Source organism: Rhinolophus hipposideros, assembly GCF_964194185.1.
Source record: "Rhinolophus hipposideros genome assembly, chromosome: 9".
NCBI lineage: Eukaryota > Metazoa > Chordata > Mammalia > Chiroptera > Rhinolophidae > Rhinolophus > Rhinolophus hipposideros.
In genome coordinates this window covers 4324520-4339583 of record NC_138055.1, presented here as the reverse complement: position 1 = coordinate 4339583, position 15064 = coordinate 4324520, and the positions used below count along the sequence as shown (strand labels likewise).

The 15064-nt window shown below is 57.2% G+C and overlaps 1 protein-coding gene across 3 annotated transcripts in view; it reads right to left on the bottom strand.

Moving 5' to 3' along the window:
• SHISAL1 (shisa like 1) overlaps positions 1 to 15064 on the bottom strand; it is a gene marked incomplete at its 3' end in the record, with an annotated part of 126052 nt that overhangs the window by 62670 nt on the left and 48318 nt on the right. The window contains exon 1 of one of the 3 annotated variants that reach the window (XM_081061564.1): positions 7780 to 8165. The exons of 1 other annotated variant lie outside the window; for it this stretch is intronic. Of the gene's footprint in view, positions 1 to 7779; positions 8166 to 15064 lie in introns of those variants that run through there. One more of the 3 variants, XM_081061566.1, reaches the window with a different exon arrangement.

Below are 15064 nucleotides of genomic sequence, written 5' to 3'. Positions count from 1 at the left end.
ACTTCTGGAATTTTCCATTTAATATCTTTGAACTGTGGGCGACCACCGGTAACAGAAATCCCAGAAAGCAAAATTACAGATAAGGGGGAACTACTGTGCCTTTACACATTACAAACTATACTCACATATGTTATCTTCACATATCGCCACGGCCCCCAAAGCAAGGCAAACAATTTCCCCGTATTATGGAGGAGGAACCAGTGGCTCAGTGCACAGGGTCTTCCCTGCGCTAAAGAAGAGGAAGCCACAGTCTGAACTCAGCTCTGTCCAGCTCCAGAACCAAACTGTCTGGGACACCAAAGGGCATGAGCCCCTTGGCTCATTGGCTGACGATGGGCCACCATCCTCAGTCTCCTGAAATGGGGACAACAAATGTTCCTGGAGAGAAGCGATCATATCTGGCTACAAGACTCATTCCACCTCATTGCCCATGGTCCTCAAAGGAAGCCTCCGCCCCAGTCCTTCAGCCCCTTCCTCAACTGCCCTGATCTTAGACTTGTGATGTTTCTTGGCAGGCATCATTCATTCAAATCAGGAATGAAGCGGTCTCCACCGTCTGAGGACAGAGAGAAGGTCCACTGCTTCTGTGTCTCCTGGGTGTTTGTTATTCAATGTAGGGGTGGTGATAATAGTTAACAGTGATATTTACTGAGCACTTACTATGTGCCAGTCTCTGCACCAAGCACATTCCTTGAATCAATTAATTATTGCAAGAAACCTGTGAGGTGGGTGCTATCCTCATTTTTATAAACAAACTGAGGCTCAGAGAGGTAATGTAACTTGCCCAAGGGCACACAGCTATAAGGGGCGGAGACTGGGATTCAAACCCTGACAGTCCCTCTGGAGCTCAGGGGTAATAAATAATGGTTATCACTGTAATTGACTCAGGAGCCCGAAATGTTACAATCCTTACCTCTAATCCTCACCATCACCCTTGTAAATTATTATTACTATCGACATTATCAACCCTATTCTGGAAATGAGGACACTGAGGCAGCCCCACATTGGCCGCAGGTAGGAGGTGGAGCTGGGGTGTGACGCCAAGCGGCTCCGGCTGAGCTGGAGCCGGCTCCCCTGCCGCCAGCTCTGTGGTTGCCATGGCGCTGGGCAGGCACCACCGTGGTCTAATGGCTCACTTGATTCCTACCCTCATTCAATCAACAACCACTGTCATGGAATCCCCGGCTCTGGGGGCTCGGGGATAATCAGGTTTGGTTTCTGCCTGGCTGCTTCACTAAAGGGCTGGAGCAATTTGAACAGAGAAACGGCAAAGTTCCTGTTAATAGTGACAAAGAGAATACAGGTTGCAGAGGTGTTTGAAAGCACTCTATGTACTAACTAAGCACCTTCTGCGAATTGATCTCATCTAGTTCGCACAATAACCCGTTTTGCAAATGAGGGAACTGAGCCTCAGAGGTTTTGTAGCATGCCTCGAGGCACAGAGTTAAGAACCAGCACGCGGGAGGCAAGTCCCGGCTGGAGCCCTGAGCACAGTCTCTGTGACTCCAGGCTGCTCTCGGGGGACAAGCACCAGGAACCCGCCTCCAGCTTGGTGCGTTGCCCTGACGATGGGCCTCAGCTCAGAGGCTCGGCTCATTCCCCAAAGGCCTTGAGGTCCCAGGGATCAGATCTGGACAGTTCTACCCAGGTGATGCCACATTCCCGACCTGCTTCCTGAAAAGTCTAAACAGCAAAGACCTTCAGAACAAGCCCAGGGTTGGAAGGACAGGCTGGAATCCTGCTGAGCTGAAGCCTGAACACCACTGGCTGGGCCTCTGGGGCTCAGGGATGACGCCAGCCTTCCAGCAAACAGGCAGAGGGAGACCCCATTCCCCCACTTTCTGGATGCAGAGGCTGAGGCTCAGAGCCGGCACTCATGTCCTGAAACCCAGAAGCCCTGTCTCTCAGGAGGAGGGAGTCCCTGTAAACTTTGGGATTAGTGCTTGTGGTTCTTAGACTTTTTAAGAATTTCCATAGAATGGCTTACCATACTTGTCTCCCAACCCCACAGAGCACGTCTGATCCAGAAACTTGGGTTTCAGAGCCCTGTCTGACTGTGACCCTGGCTACCTCTGTTGCCCTCTGGGATTTGCTCTCCTTAGAGAGACACAGAGGTCAGCCTCAGAGTTGCCTGAGGGTGCTGCAAAGGTAATGGATATGAAAGGGCTCGGTAACAAAGGAACCTGCAAACATTCATCTGATGATGTCACTAGGAAGCCAAGCCTGTCTGAGACCCACTTCAAGACTTTCCCCAGGCTGCTCTTCTTCCTGAAATGTCCTCTGCCCCCTTCTGCCTGGCACACTCCTACACCCTTCAAGACCCAAGCCAAAAGTTACCTCCTCCAGGGAGCCCTCCCTGACCCTTCAGGCAGGGTGGGGCCTTGCAGGTCTTTGGTTTCCGTCTGTGCTCCTGCCCACAACAAACACACTACAAACCCTACTAGGGCAGGGTCCTGTTTTAATCATCTCTTGTCCCCTGGGCCCAGCACCGTGTCCCGGAAACGCGATGAAAGCTAGATGAATTTTCTGCTACTATGTAAATCCAGCTGCACACGGAAGATTGTTCCGACAAAAGGAAGGAGCCCGAAGTGAAAGCAAATCACCATCATTTCTGTAACTCGCTCAGGGAGTCGGGCAGGAAATGCTCATACTGGAGTGGAAGGAATTTGCCTTTATTTTTAATTTGTGCCAATATCTAAGAAAGCGGCACTTTATTTTGAGTCCATTATGAGATGAGGAGCTTTGGATCTGGCACAGGAGACAAACTTTCCCAGCCCAATTTCCCAATGCAAATCTCACAACAGTTCACAGCGCCATCTCCGCCCTCCACTGGGCACTTCTCTGGGGCTTGCCAGGGAGGAATAATCAGATCATGTAGCTAGGTTTTAAAAGATCACGGTTTGTCTCATTTTCCAGGGAAGTGTGAACCTAAAGCATTCTTTTTCCTCCCTGGGCTCTGTTAAGAGCTTCCAGAACTTAATTCAGTGTTAAATGGGTATAATTTGGGAAACTCGTGCATTATTTCTTAATTTCTGGAAGGCGAGTTTGCGTGCTTCTGTGGAGGTGGCTGTGCGTGCAGACAGATGGGCGCTGATGGGAGTGTCCGCCCCAGGCGGGGAGGGCTAGGGGCTGGGGGCTGGCTGGCGAGAACACGCACAGTAAACGCTCCATTCATGTCTGACAAGGGGAAATATGGGGCAGGAGGCATTTGCATTTCATCTCAGCTTCTGCTTTTCCACTTGGATGGCCAGGGAGGGAGACATTGTAAAGCCTTATTTCTGAAAGGAGAGCCTTGGAGGGTTTAGTGCAAATTTCATCGTCCAAGGCATGTTTGCACCCCGCCCCCACTCTAGGCAGAACCTCAGAGGCTTCTGGACAATGCCCATCAGGTCTGCCTCAGATTGATGAACATCCTTGACCATCCAGGACGCCCAATGCACTCTGACCTTGAGCATGTCATCAGCCCACTCTGGACATCAGTGTCCCCATCTGTCTATGGAGGAGCAGACAAGCTTCAGGCTCCCTGCAGGCTTCTGGACGTCCTTCCATCACAGTACAGCACACGGGCCTCCGAGATGCTGGGGTTCCTGTCTTTGCCCCCCAACTATAGGCTACGGAGAGTGTGGGCTCCCACACTGAAGACCCTACCCAGGGCTTTCCCCACCACCACCCTCGTGTCCCCTCATCGCTGAACTGGAAAACCCAGGCCAGTGAGCAAGTGCTTTCCCACTGAGTCAGCAAAGCCAGGATGTTCCCCATGACCAGAGAAGTCAGAGAAGACCCCCCTAAAATGTTCAACCCAGTCACAACCAAGTAGGAGAGGGAGGGGCTTGTTACAAGTGGGCCAGGCTGACCTGTGGCGGGCGGGGTGGGGGGGCTACAGGGCCAGGGGTGCTCAGTCAGCCATCAAACAGATCCTAGTCACAGCTAGGCAAGGAGCTCCTGGGGGGCAGGTCTGAGGGGCCTTGGGGGTCTCTTCTATCTCCCCAAGGCGGGGTCACACAGGGAGAAGTGGCCAAAGAGTGTGTGGGCTGGAGGAAGAAAGAGAAAGAGGGAGGGAGAGATGGGACCTCCTCCCTGCCAGGCCCTTTGCAAACCACAGCAGCAGAGTGACACCTGATGTCCCCAGGAGAGCATGGCCCAGGGCAGGCAGGGACTCTGGTCACCCTCCTCACTTTCGCTGCCTCCAAATGTTCAGGAACCCACCTTGTAGAAGAGTGTTTAGGAAACAGGGTGCTGCTGTTCTTAGGGTGTGACTACTGTTTTAGTAACTTCCAGAAAGTACAGCTGGGCTGGGCAAAGCCACTCTGGGGGAGCTAGAGAAGGGGTTCTTAGTTTAGTCTACGATCAATATGAATCTTCTGTGTGGCTCAGCTCAGGAGAAGCTAAAGCAACAGAGGCTGAGTTACTAGAGGTAGAACATCTCCAAGAAAGGAGGTGATTCCTTGCATCTGAGTGTAAGACAGACCACACTCTGGGTCTGTCCAGAGGAAATGAACAGGACAATGCCTAGCATGCGAGATTCAAGAAATCCTGACCTTAGTGGCTCAGGGCACTATGTCTAAAGAGCCACCATGATTGCCATCAGGCCCGGCAGGGCTCCAGGTGGGGTAGTGCAGTGGTAAGGAGCATGACCCTAGCTGGCTTATTTTTAACCGCTCTGAGCCTGTTTTCTCATCCGTACAATAGAACCAATAATCCCCAGTTTATAGGGTCGGCATGAGGATTAAATGAGATGATGGGGCACAGTGCTTGCTCAGCACAGCGCCTGGCACACAGTGGGCTGTCGGCTTTCACCGTCACGTACAGTCCTATTGCCCTGGAGGTGCGACCTTGGGCCTGTGTCAGTGAAGTCATCCATTACAGATGCAGACAATGAGCAGCAGACCTGGTGTGCACTAGCTGCCACCACCTCCTAGAGGCCAAGGGCCTGACCCTGAGGCAGTCCTCCCACAGCATGGTGGGAAGGCAGGAGGGGCGGACTGAGTGTCCAGAGTGGGAAACAAGGCTCATCTCGTCCAAACTACCCCTCCCACTCCTCTACCGACCCTAACCACGAGCTCCCACCCACAGCAGTGTAAGCGGCCACCCTCCCCTCCACCCTATCTGAACCCTCACCTGGGGAGGGTGGTGCTGGGGTCCAGCTCCCGTGCCCTGGCCCTGCTCTCTAGTCCAGCAGCCCCACCCCTGCCACGCCCAGGTCTCAGCCCTGCCCACCCACAGGACCCTCCCCTGTGTCTGCCCTTTTGCCCACAGAGGGTCTCTGCCCAGAAGGCCTTCTGCCCCTCCCTTCTTCTGGCTGATTGATGCCCGCCTCTGGACCAGGCTTCCCCCTAGGAGTTCTCCTCAGGCTCCCTGGGGCAGACACTCCCTCCTTCGTCCCCTACTGCCACCTTGCAGAGCTCTGACCCCACTGGCTTGTGGGGGGTCGTTTTCTCAAGAGCAGCCAAGGGCAAAGCTGATGCCTTCAGCGGCAGACACGGGGACGGGGACGGAGTTGGCTGAAGACGCGGAGTGAAGGAATGGACGGATGGCTGACAGGACGGAGGCAGTGGCTCTCAGCAGTCTCCTGATCTCCCTGGGGCAGACTTCACTCCCACTCCCTTTCTGTCACTCACAAAGGTCTGAGCAGCACTGGCCCTGCCCCCACCCTCCAGTCCAGCGGTCCTGATAAGCTCCAGGCTTGGTAGCCCGGGAGAGCAGGGGTGGGACACACACATTCACACACGCACACCACACACACACACCACACACACAGTCACGCACACCACACATGGCTCCAAGCCAAACTGCTTCTCTTCACCTTCCCAGGAAGACAGGCCAATGCCTCCCAGATGCCCTAGAAAGAGCCAGGGAATTCAGTGTGACAGTGACATTAACGAAACGGGCAACCCCCCCACCTGGGGCTCTCAGCCTGAACTGTCAGGGGCAATGCCACCTGGCTGCAGTGAACTTGCTGTCCACCTCTTGCTCCACACTCCAGCCCCAGCCAGGACAGGACAGCGAACAGCCTCTGTGGAGAGATGGATTGCTTGCAGGGAGGTGTCCTCCCCTGAGCAGTCACAATTGGGGGGTCAGGACCCCCCAATTCTGGGCAACCCTGACCAAACCTTGCCCTGGGCTGACACTAGGACTCGAGGGTTATTCTGATTCTGGTTTTGAATAACACTTCCCACCAAACCTCACAGCCTGCTCATAGGCGAAAAGTCACAGTGTTCCTGCCATATTCAGACCCACTGACTGGGGCAGGAACAAGGGGTCGTGTTGGAACTCCCCACAGCCTGCGTTTGAACGAAGCCCAACTTGCTGGCTGCACGGTATTTCAGTTATGGCTCAGAGTGAGCGTCTCAGGACACCAGTGACTGAGGAAACCTTAGGCACGCTGGGGTCCAGGCCCTCATTCTATAGACGAGGAAACTGAGGCCCTGAGAAGGGCAGGCAGCTGCCTGGGGTCACGCAGCCAGCAGCCAACAGTCAGACCTGACAAGGTTTCTGCAGCAACCTTCTGAGGGGGTAACCATGCGTTCCCACCATGCGTTCCCACCATACTTTACAGATGGGGAAACAGAGGCTCAGAGAGGCCAAGCATCTTGCTCAAGGTCACACAGCCAGGGCAGAGAGAGCTGGAGGCCCCGTGCTGTGATTCCTGGTGCAGGGCACGGGCTGCTCTTCCCATTCCGTCTGGGATTCCTTGGGCAGGAGCCATCACGAAGCCAAGGGATCAGAGAGGCCGAGAGAGGCAGAGCAGACACAGAGGCTCAGAGACATAGACTCCCACGGCAGATTATATAACTCCCCTTCCCGCCCCACCGCCCCCTGGGATGCTGCCCAGCAACACGCACCTCTAACCGACCCCATGCCCTGCTGACCCCGCCGGGCCCACCAGCGGGCACTGACTCTCCAAGACAAGACAGTTGGAGGCGCCAGGACGCGTTGGCTTTTCCCCCTCCTTTCTTGTTTCCTCTGGCTGAGTAACAAATACTAATACTAATAATGATAATAATAATTAGAATAAATATAACCTGAAGACGCTTGGGGTCTCGTTGCCATGGCAACCGCTGGCGCTAACAAGCTTCCGAGGCCGCGGGGTTACCCGGCCCCAGGCGCGAGGTCAATATTGATTCGGCCCGGGAGGCAGCGGTGGCTCAGCTGGGGCCACGCGGCGGGCGGGGAGCGAAAGGCAAGCATTTGGAGGGGCCTTCTTGTTCGCCCGCGCCACCCAGCAGGGACCCCCGGAACCAGCCGGATCCCCAGTGCGTGGCTCCCGAGCCCTGCCGGGCGCGCACGGGGCTCCCGGCTCGCTGCGCTACCGGACTCTGTCCTCGGAAGCCGGTCCCGCCTCGGACACAGATTCGGGCCCCGGCCGCGTCCAGGCACGATTAGCCCGGATTGCTCCTCCGACCCGGGCCCGGTCTTCTCCAGGGTTCAGTGACCCCGACCTCGGTGAGCCCCGGCGCGGACCCCCAAGTGCCAGGCACCGGCTGCCCGACAAGGCTCCTGCCCCCAGATTCTTCCCCTGGGCGTCCTCCGCCCCTTCCCAAAGCACCCGGGACCCCCAATGCACCGAACCCGCTTCTCCGTGCGCGCACCCCTCGCGCCCCCGGCGCCCGCACCCCCTTCTCAGGAGTCTAGGCGCCGAAGACCCCGCCCCCACTCGCCGGGACCCTCCCCCTCCAGGAGCTCCGCCCCCCAGCCCCTTTTCCCAAAGCTCAGGGACCCCGGCCCGGCGCGCCCCCTCCCCCGCGCGGCCCTTGCCTGCCCGCCCCGGGCGCCACTCACCTTGTGCCCGCCGCCCGCTCGCTCCTCGCACCGCCCCTGGGAGCCGCGCCCGCGGGGCTGGGCCGTCGCCGCAACAGTTGTCCCGACTCCGGGGGTTGCGGGGACTCGGGTCTCCAGGCCGGCCCCGGGAAGATGCCCGCTCCTAGGCGCGCGGCGCGCGGCGCGGCGCTCGGGCTCGGGCCGGGGCCGGGGCTCCGCCTGGTGGTCCCTGCCGGCCGCATGCCTCTCCGCCCGCCCGCGGCTACTGCGCGGCCCGCGCTGCCCGCCCGCCCGCCGGCCCCGCGCCCCGCGCCGCCGCGCTCATGCTCGCCGGGCCCTGCGCTCGCCGCCGCCACTTCACTCTTTGCCCAGCTCGCCGCTCTCTCGCGCCCTCTCTGCTGCCCCCTCTCCTGCTCGCGGCTCCCAGCCGCGGCCCCGCCGCCGCCGAGCGCCCCCTCTCCTCCGCCCGCGGCGGCTCGCGCTCGCTCGCTCTCTCTCTCTCTCTCTCTCTCTCTCTCTCTCTCCCTCTCTCTCTCCTCTCTCTCTCTCTCTCTCTCTCTCTCTCTCTCTCTCTCTCTCTCTCCCTCTCTCTCTCTCCCTCTCTCTCTCTCTCCCTCTCTCTCTCCCCTCTCTCTCTCCCTCTCTCTCTCTCTCTCTCTCTCCCTCTCTCTCTCTCCCTCTCTCTCTCCCTCCCTCTCTCTCTCCCTCCCTCTCTCTCTCTCCCTCTCTCTCTCCTCTCTCTCTCTCTCTCTCTCTCTCTCTCTCTCTCTCCCTCTCTCTCTCTCTCCCTCTCTCTCTCCCTCTCTCTCTCTCTCTCTCTCTCCCCTCTCCCTCTCTCTCCCTCTCTCTCTCTCTCTCTCTCTCCCTCCCTCTCTCTCTCTCTCTCTCTCTCTCTCTCTCTCTCTCTCTCTCTCTCTCTCCCTCTCTCTCTCTCTCTCTCTCCTCTCTCTCCTCTCTCTCTCTCTCTCTCTCTCTCTCTCCCTCTCTCTCTCCCTCTCTCTCTCTCTCCCTCTCTCTCTCCCTCTCTCTCTCCCTCTCTCTCTCTCTCTCTCTCTCCCTCTCTCTCTCTCCCTCTCTCTCTCCCTCCCTCTCTCTCTCTCTCTCTCTCTCTCTCTCTCCCTCCCTCCCTCCCTCTCTCTCTCTCTCTCTCTCTCTCTCTCTCTCTCTCTCTCTCCCCCCTTCTCATTTTTTTCTTTCGCAATCTTTCTTCCCCTCGCGCGCGTTCTCTCCCTCTTTGTACTTCTTCTAATTTGCTTCTTCAGCAATCTCTTCCTTCTTTCCTCTTGTGCATTCTTTCTTCTCAGCATCTTCCATCCTTCCTTGCCTCTTTTTTCACCCTTTCTTCCTTTCCTTTCTACCTTTTCCTTCTCTCCTCCCTCTTTTCCTTCCTTCCTCTCTCCTTTGTTCCTTCTTCCTTCTCTCCCTTCCTTTCTCCTTCCCTTCTCTCTTTCTCTCCTCCTATCCCCCCATCGAGCCCCACCACACACTCACCTGCTTCCCTCCTGGCTGCCCCCCAGCCCCTGCCCGTAGGGAACACAGACCCCTCTCCCAGGTGGCGCTGCATCCTGCCACAGGAGGGCCCCACTCCGCAGAAAGCCTCCTCGTTCTGCTTTCTGTCAAGCTAGACGTTCCTTCTAACCAGAGCCTGCCTGAGGGGGTCAATGTCAGGGTCAGACTTGGGCGCCTTCAGCCCTCACATCAGACAAGCTCCTTTGTCCAGTTTCCAAGGGAAAAGCCCAACTTCTCTGCCCACGGTGGTGGCTATGCTCGGGCCCCCCTCTCCTGTTCCAGCCCTCCTTCTCTTTACCTCTCCTCCCAGCAACCCCTTATTTCCTGTCAGTCCCCTGTTTCACCCGCAGGACAAGGCTGTGCTAGACTGGCCTCGAGCCAGTGACCATCAGTTTCCCCATCTTCCACTGTCCCTGGCCCTGTGACCTTGGGTGGTAAAGACGGTTATATGGGAGGCACATTGCAGCCTCTTCCAGGACCCCACGTTGGGAATGGCGATGAGGATGGTCAGTGGGGCAGCAGGAGTGGGTCGAATGCCTTAGAGGGCAAGTTGATTTCCACCCTGCTGACTCCGTCAGTCGCTCACTGCCCTGCACCTGGCTTCCTTTTTACAGACTGATTGAACTGCACCAGAAACTGGGCCAAGTCCTTCATACACCATTTTATTCATTCCTCGCCACAGCACTGGGTGGGTCCTTCCCACTTTACAGATGGGGCAACTGGGGCTCAGAGAAATTCGGGCCCCTGCCCTGAGCCACATGGCCAGCGAAGGGCAGAACCAGGGCTCCAGCACAGATCCTCCAGATTCCACATCTGTGACTCACTCCCGGGTACCAGCACTTTCCTCAGCATCATCATCCTCAGCAAGGCAGACCTTCAAGGGCAGACCTTTCACCTTCAAGATCCCAGTGCTGACCGGGCTGGATTCAGACAGCATCATGTTCTCTGCTCCCAGGAGAAGAGAGGTTCCACCAGGTGCCTGGGGCACCCAATAGGAGGGTGGGGGTGAGAACAGTGTCAGGGTGCCCCCTGCAGGAAGCCTGCTCCTCTGGGACGCCTCAGTTTCCCATGTATGACCCAAGCATCCATGCCCCTCTTCTGCAATGGATAGGATTTTGAGCGGCTGCCGCGGGCTAAATGCTGACTCTACCCTGATGGACCAGGTATGGGCCCTGCCCGTGGGAACCGTCTTCAACCAGGGGTAAACAGTGCCCCTGAAGCCCTTAGCAGGATGAGGTCCGGGCCACAGCAAGGGCTTGGCTGTGGGAGGAGGCGGTGTCATCCAGTGGCTAGGCTTGTGGATTTGGAGCAAGAGGGCACTTTGTCCCTAACTAACCATGTGGCCTTCAGTGTGGTACAGAACCTCCCCAAATGTGAGTTTCCTTCCTAAAGTGAAGGTCACAGCAGCTGTTTCGAGGATTCAATGAGACAGGATAGGGTGAGGGCAGGGCTTGGGTTGCGTGATGACCTCTGAGCTTCCTGCCGGCAGACGCTGTGTTCTGGGGCCATTGATGTGCCGTGTGTGTGTGGTGTGTGTATAGTGTGTGTGGCATGGGTGTGTGTGTGGCTCCCACGTGTGAGGGATCTGTTTGCTGGTGTATGTGTGCCCATTCAGGACATGTTGAAATTCTCCTCATTCCGGACAGCCCCCCTCCCCTCCCGCATCACTGAGTAGGGCTCTGTGCCTGTCCTGGGTCTAGCTGGACACCCAGAGCTGAGACAAGTTCACTGCCCGAGGCAGCACACACACAGCCCGGGTGGGTAACACATGGGATGTTAACACCTCCATCAGCACCCATTTTCTACAGGCTGAAACACAATCACCCCTTCTTAGTATCCAAGGTCTTGACCCCTGCGGCCCAGCCTGCCGCCCCACCATCCCCTGCAGCCAGCTGCCCTGAGCTCCAGCCACATCAAGCCCCCTAGTCACTGGGGGCCAAGTTGGTCCCTATATGAAGTCATCACACCTCCATCGGCGCCTGCTGGGTACGGGGCTGACCCCGCCCCTGAGCTCCCAGGGCTGCACCACCTGCCCTGAAGTCAGCCCCTCCACCTGGACGAAGCTCCTTTGCCTCCCTGAGTCTCAGTTTCCTCATCTGCAAAATGGGAATGATTCCACCCATCTCAGAGGGTCAACGTGAGGATTAAATGAGAGACTAGACCAAATAAGAAACAGTCCTGTTGATTATCTGGAAACAAATGCATGACTGGCACTTAGTAGGTACTTGATCCGCATCACTGTCACTTCTGTTCTTCCAGGAGGTCGGAGGGAGGGCAGGAGGAAGTGTGGACTTTGGAAGTGGGCAGACCTGAGCCTGACCCTCGGCTGGCCTCTCCCAGCTCCTGTGCACTGGTTTCCTGTGGCTGCCGTAACCAGTGATCACAAACGTGGTGCTTAAAGCAACACACATGAGTTCTCCCACAGTTCTGGAGGCCAGAAACCCCAAAATCAGTTTCGCTGGGCTGAAGGCAAACGGTTATCACGGCTTCCTCCCTCTGAGGTCGAGGGGAGAATTCTTCCAGTTCCTGGTGGCTGCCGGCATCCTCGGCCTGTTACTGCATCACTCCAACCTTCCAAACCAGCATCTTCCAAATCTCCCTGGGTCCCATCTCCACAGGGCCTGCTCCTGTGTGTGCAAAGTCCCCTCCAATCCCCTCAGGACACCTGCGGTGGCATCAAAGGCCCAGATAATCCAGGATAATCTCCCATCTCAAGGTCTTTGATTTAATCACATCTGCCAAGCTCCTTTCCGCCCCCCTTCTTGCCATGTATGAAACATCCCCTCATTCCAAGGGTTAGGACAGGAAGGTGACTGGGGAGGCCGGGGTGGGGGGAGCGTTCTCAACCTTCCCCTCTGTGCATTTGTGGAGCAGGGTGGGGGTGGGCTCTGAGGGCCGCTGGGGGAATTAGTGTGACAAGCATGTGAACTGGAGCCACTTGGCAAATATTTGTTGTGTTCGCTCTGGGCTGGGCTGGGGGAGAGGGGGAGGTGCCGGGAGGGGGTGCAGGTAATTACACAGGCCACCCCGGAACCGTGACTGGCGCTCCACATTCACGGGGTGCCTTTAATCCTCCCCTATTTACTATTTCTCTGCCTTCGGGAGGCCTGCTCCCCCGCAATGGCCGCTGCTCCCCGGGTTGGGCGGCTGGTGGATGACTCACACTCTCTGAGTAGAGCAGCCTTTTCAAAGGGCTGGCTGGGGAGGGAGCTAAATTTAAAACCAGGCTTTTCGAGAACATCACCTGCCACGTCAAAATCGCTGCCATTTAATTAGAAGTCGGGGGCATGAGGCAGGCCCAAAAGCCCCTGTAGGAAGGAGGGAGGGAGGGAGGGGCCTGGAGGCCCAGACCCTAGGGTGGACAGGGTGAGGGGCTCCAGTGTGAACATGACAGCGGCCCCTAGCTCCGTGTCATCGTCCCCGCCTTCCCCCACCTTCCTCAGGAAGCCACCCCACCCTCCCAAGGACCCCCACGTTCCTCCTTCTCCCTCTTCAAAATCTTAAGTTCCAAGCCCAAGCCTTCATTTCCCAAATTCAAGACTTAAGGAACTGGGGCTCAGAGAGGTTTGGAAACTCCCCCCACGGTCACCCATCCAGGATGTGGCCGAGTGAGGGCTTGAGCTGCCAGCCTGGCTCAAGGGCTTGTGTCCTGGACCCCTGGTTACTTGATCCCTCTTATAGAGTGGGTACGGGTGGTGGGCAAGTCACTCACCTCTCTGAGCCTGTTTCTTGATTACCCCAAAGGGGCTGAAGTACCCACACTAAGGGGCACTGGGTCCCCCTTGTTTACCTGCAGAAGACAGGCCCTGAGCTGAGGGGACTGCGCCCAGGGCTAAGAGAGCAGCAGGAGCCAGCCAGCAGCCAGGCCTCTGCCTCCCAGCCCTGCCTAGTGAGGCGTGAGGCCTGTTAGGTCACTGCCACCCTGTGCCCCTGCTGCTCCCCCTCCCCAACTGGCCACAGGCTCCCAGTGTCACAGCAAAGCTGCAGCCTCCCCTTGGCTACCCGGCTGGGTCACATGGGCAGCTGAGCAGTCCAGTGGTTAGCAATGCTGGCTCTGGAGCCAGAGCACTGAGCTTGCACCCCACTGCGGCCTGGGCCATGCTCTCAGCCTGTGGGGCCTGCCAGCTCGGGGCCAGGCACATAGTAGGTGCTCAGCGTATGGAAGCCACTGCTATGGCCGACTGTTGTCCTGGAGATTTGGCAGACAAGACGCGGTGAGTTGGTTCTGGGTCCAGGAAGCCTCTCCCCGAGGCTGGATGCACTGCAGTGATGGTTTGCCACAGCCCACGGCCTCCGGCCCCCACAAAGCCTCCTCTTCCCTGCTCATTCCTGCCTCCCCCCTGGCCACAAGGTGTGAACACAATTTCTATTCTGGCCCTGGCAGGAGGCCTGGCAGGACCACTGACAACCCTCAGAGCGGAGAGGAGACAGGGCTTCCGTGTGCATCAAAAGTGCACGTGGCAGGCCTAGACCTTCTCCCCAGTGCTACTCGGATATGACGTTAAGTAGCCAAAGGGGTTTTGCAGACATAAGTAAGATGGTTAATCAGTTGACCTTAAGATAGGGACATTAGCCTATGCACCCAACCTAGTCACACGAGCCCTTTAAAAGTGGAGCATTTTCTCCAACTGGCAGCAGAAGAGGAAGTCAAAGAGGGGCCAGCACGAGGAGGGGTTCCACTTGAGGCAGGCTGGTGCTGAGATGGAGGGGTCACAGGATAGGGAGGTGAGAGCAGCCCCCAACCAACACCCAGGAAGAAACGGGGATCTCAGGCCTGCACCCAGCAGGCACTCTGCTAGCACCCTGAAGGGGCCTGGAGAGACCCTCCCTAGTGGCTCAGCTTGGCACGTGCCAGAAAACTCACTAACCCCACCCGGACTGCTCACCCACAGAACTGGGAGATAATAAGTGGCTGCTGCTTTAAGCTGCTAAGTTTGTTAGGCAGCGATAGAAACCCCGACATACTTGTGCCAATGACTTATTTTTTTATGGGTGATGATCCTTACGGCACATCCCTCCCACTGCAGGTCCCCGGGGTGGCCTTTGCACAGCTCCTCCCTGACCCAGCCACCCCTCTGCCTGCAGACCCGCTGTGCCTAAGCCTTCAGGAAGAAGTCTGAGTCCCCGGTGTGACACTCAAGGCCTCCCCTGTTCTGATTCCTAGCCCCCATCCCCACAAGTGGCCCCGCCCCACGACTGCTACGGGCAGCGTTGTTCAGAGAGCGGCTTCGGTTTCTCATCAGACGTCACTAGTGGATTATGTCCTCAAGGGCGGCACCTGCATGCGCCCAGGTGTTCCTCACTCTTTAAACATGTCCCCTGAGAGCTGGTTGTGTGGCAATCAGGGACATGATGGCAAATGTTACACACAGTTGCAAGTTCCACATTTTAGAAAATTCAGAATGGGGAAGAAAAGACACAGTCCCGGTCAGTGTGGAGAAAGCCGGCAGCCAGGGCCGTGGGCAGCTGATTCTAACAACAGGCATCACTCCCTGGAAAACTCCGAGATCGGGAAGATCCCCATGCAGAACTGCCTGAGTTAGGAACATCTGCGTGGCCCTGGCCCCCCGGAGCGTGTCTGCCGCAAGGGGCATGGGGAGCCAGGAGGGGTTGGGGACACCCACCTGCACTTCCCAAAGCTGCAAGCCAAGAGCCCCCAGGAACTCCTCGAGCCTCAGTTTTCTCATCTGTCCACTGATAAGACCTCCTCTCAGGTCTTGCCAGGCTCTGTTCTCAGTTTCTCAGTGCTTCTGTGCGTTAAGCCCTGACAAGCCTGACAGGCTAGGAGCTGCTACCT